Here is a 4,140-nt window from a genome sequence, read left to right on the forward strand (position 1 = left end):
GTTCCGTTTTGAGTAATTTTAACTAATATGTTTTTTGATGAGTAACTAAAAACATAGCTTACATACAACTTAATACACTGTAAATCCGAATGCTCAAAATAATTAATTGGTATTAGTATAGTTAACTTAAAATTTTCTCAAAAGTTCTACTTATAAATGTTGATTGCCAGTAGCATTGTCCGTCTTTTCAGTTTATTAAACTTGTAATTTTTGATGAATATGAACTTTTTGCAGATTTGTGTAACCTACTTAAAAATAATTAACTCATAGTTACTTATAAGCATATCTGTTTTTATTTTTTTTTTGTTCTTGGTAGGACCTGTTTCAGTTCCGTTTTTCTCCTTTTTTTTTGGTTGTACATTTACACTCATATTGTACGGCTTGTATCTGTTGTGATATTGTTTGTAATAAGAAAACCAATAAAAAGAGAATTCCAAAAAAATAAAAGCGTATCTATTAAACATGAATAAATCAAACCAAGAATCAATTAAGAATAAATCCGTTGCATCAGATAGATTTGTACTGTGTAGGTTACACACGCGCACCTTCCACCGGAAGTGTTCACACGATTTTATTTTGTAGTATTTGCGTGCACTTCCTCTTCAGACAGCGAGGCGGAGGACTCAGGAGGAGAGCGGGATCAACAGACCAGCCAACCAGGCGGCAACATTAGCACTCAGCTCTGCGCCATTGGATTAAATGTAAGTAGTCGACATAAAACTCGCTTTAATGTTTGTTTCAGACGGTTCAACGTGTTTTTAAAACGGACTAAGTGACTCACGTTAGCCATGTAAAATTGTTAACCGGTTAGCAGCAAGCTGACATGCAAAGTCATCTGGTCAGTTAACGTTAGCTGTGTTGCATGGCGAAGGTTCTGTAGTTGTAAAGACTGGTGATGCCAAACATGCAGTGACTGCTCATAATTAAAACTCTTCATCTTCGTTGAAGCTGCGTCAGTGTGTGAAAGCAGAAAGCTAACTCTAGCACCACGTGCTGTGTCTAGCTAAAAGTTAAAAAAGTTAAATTAGCTGGTTAAATAAAATTGTCTTTTTTCTATGTGTTTACTAAGATTAGAATTCATGAATGTTTACCAGCCACATTTTCTGCAGTTCAAATGAGTGGTTTTGGTTCACTGCACAGATAGGGTGATACGTTTTTTTTTTGTTTGTTTTTTTTTTTACCTGTTGGCAAATTCTGGTTCAACTGCCAGGCTGTGTGCGTGTGTGGTAATCTGTATTGAAGCTGCATCAGTGTGTGAAAGCAGAAAGCTAGCTCACCATGTGTTGTGTCTAGCTAAAAGTTATTCTCTGCAGCAGAAAACTGTAGCACCACGTGTTGTGTTTAGCTAAAAGTTCAATTAGCTGGTTAAATAAAATTGTTTTTTTCTTTGTGGTTAGTACAGATAGACTATTGTGACGTCCAGCCCACCAGTCAAAGAGCTCATGGAGCTCTGGCCTGCTTTTCGTATGCAGTCTGAGGTAATGTTGATTAACTCATTCATCTGTTTTCATCTGTACCAGACAGTACTGTATATCACATTGTGTGCAGTGTTATCCATGCATTCATCCTAGATTAAATAATGTCTTTCCTCTTTCTTTCTGCTTTCTGTACTGTCCTTTCCACAATGCAGGTGTATTTCAACGCATTACTAACCAGAACCTTCCCAATACTTTCTATGCCGAACTTGATCTTCACACTCCTCGTTTAATGGCCTTGTTTAGGCAGAAAGCTTTCAGAACGGGCAAAACTGCAGACGCGTTTGGCTGACATTTTTAAAGTCCATGATACACAGGTGATTATACATTTCACAGGTGCAGTCTTTGTGTAATGTTGAGAATTTAAAGGTTTAAATAAGTGTTTGAATTTGACAAATGCATCAGATAAGTCAGCAGGTTATTAGTGGAAGATATTATTGTGGTAGCTAATAAAATGCGTTGACTGGTATTGGGTTTGATTAGTAAACTTGTCACAGTATTTACACTATTTTAATCTTCTTAGGAAGTACATGATGTCCACACAAGGCGTATCACTATTCTCCATGCCCTTCCTGTGTATCTGCGTGAGGAAGTGTCAGGATTTTTCAGAACATGTGTGGTAAGTCCCAGTTAAGAAATATCAAGCCTATTGTACTGTAAATTAACCTACTCATATTTTCATTTCATTTACTTATGTATAAGGAAAACACACATTAACATTTATGTAAATGGTCCAGTGTTCAAACTGCAAACATTTGGCAAGATGTTTAGAAACCTTAACCCTCTTTCAAAATCCATCCTTTGAGAACCTTGAGGACATTTTGTCCACTCAAAACAACTGCTCTAAAAAAAAATGTATGAGATAGATTTTTTTTTTTTTTCACAGCTCTTTCAGTCAACCTCTGTTCTTTCCAAAAATACTAAATATTATATTTTTTCTTTGGTTTTTAATATTTTTATTGTCCCTTTCATTTTTTCAGGATGCTATGGATGAGCCAGACCTGGGGATGCGTCAGTGGTCCTCCTTACAACCGTGAGTGACGATGCCACAAGCCCAGTTCACTACCACCCAGCGAAAATCTCCGTCATCCTAGAGGGTGATGTGGTGGTCGACCTCCCCAGGCTCGCTGATGCCTTTCTGGTAATGTTCGGCCTGATTTATGCTCTACATCTCGCCTATCCGAAGGGACTGACCAACACGTTTGAGTTCACACAGAAAATCTTGCTTGGTCTGGATAACTCTAAACTGTCACCAAAGCTACAGACTCTCAAAAATGACCTCATGTTACATGTGTAACTCTAGATCTGAAAAGGAGTTGTGGATTCTGAGGGCTCACCCTGTTGGAGCATAGTCCACAACAAGAATATTTCATGGTCCACGGTGACTATTTTTCAACTGTTGATGTTCAAGTTGCTGCTCCACAGTGTTCAACTGGTTTTCAGCCAAATGGCTGGCACAAGTTATTAATGTAATTTACATTTTTTTATTGTTGTTGAACCGATATGCTAAGTGTTTACAATATGAATTTTGTTTTTACAAGGTGTAGTTTGGGGAATGGTTTTGTAAACTGTCAACATTGCTGCACTGCAAGTTTACAACCAGATGGCCCAAATTGTGCCTTTGTAATTGTGTCTTTCAAATATTATGTTTCATTTTATGCTACAAGGCACAGATGTGGATAAATAATTCTTCTAAACTCAAAGGGTAATGTTTGTATTAACAGTTTCCTGATTTTGAATATTTTCCACTACTACTTTTAAGTTAATAGTACTTAATATGTTTAAGGCAATCAGTTGCCACAAATAATTTAAGTGTGAAAGTAAATGATTTCGAGTTTAAGCAAGTCAATGTTTTTGAGTCATGTGTAATCAGAAAATTGAAAGAAAAAACTAATAAATGTTAAGTTCATTGAACATGAAATCCTGAGTTTTCATACTTGAAATTATTAAGTTATCTTGAGTTATTGCAATGAGAAAGATGAATGAATTATTTGAGTACCATTTACTGACAATTTTTGAGTTGGCCTAATCAGTAATTACAATTTATGAGTAATTTAAAAGTATATGTAATATCAACTCCAAATATTTAAGCTCTGATATACTCAAATGTTTGAGTTTGTGAACTCAAAAAAAATGTGGCAACTGATTGCCTCACACTTTTTTTGGTTTCTGCATTAACTTATGTTTTCATATGTGTTTCACATTAAGCACAATTATTAATAATTATTAATAATTATTATTAATATATATTAATATTGATGACGTGTCCTTGTTTGCAGTGGGCTCCATGCAAAACTGGTGGAAGTGCGAGTTTGTTTGCTGTATAATGCACCAAGGTTCCAAGAATCCTGAACAGAAAACTAGTAAACAACTAAGAACTTAAGAACAAGAACTGATATGATGAGAAGGGGAACGGATGAAAAAAATGAAATAATCAAAATCTCTCCCTTTTTTCAATATGTATGAATCAAAATGACCTTTTTTTTTTTTTTTTTTTTTAAAGGATCTGTGTGAACAACACATTAAATTAATACAATTCAGAACTCTAGTTTTGTTTTATAAATGTTTTCTCCCAACAGTGCCACTTGAATGTACTGCAGAATACTGTAGAGCCTTTGTTACAAGAACCAGGAACTGTGCAGTAATGCCTCACTGAAGAAAGAGC

The 4,140-nt window shown here is 35.4% G+C and overlaps 1 long non-coding RNA gene across 1 annotated transcript; it reads left to right on the top strand.

The window, feature by feature from the left end:
* The first annotated feature begins 615 nt into the window (after positions 1 to 615).
* LOC121948479 lies at positions 616 to 1,753 on the top strand. The gene is made up of 3 exons (XR_006106151.1): positions 616 to 701; positions 1,398 to 1,478; positions 1,631 to 1,753. It is a non-coding gene; the product is annotated as an uncharacterized LOC121948479 (long non-coding RNA).
* Positions 1,754 to 4,140: the final 2,387 nt, after the last annotated feature.

This window comes from Plectropomus leopardus, chromosome 1 (genome assembly GCF_008729295.1).
Source record: "Plectropomus leopardus isolate mb chromosome 1, YSFRI_Pleo_2.0, whole genome shotgun sequence".
In the NCBI taxonomy this organism is placed as follows: domain Eukaryota; kingdom Metazoa; phylum Chordata; class Actinopteri; order Perciformes; family Serranidae; genus Plectropomus; species Plectropomus leopardus.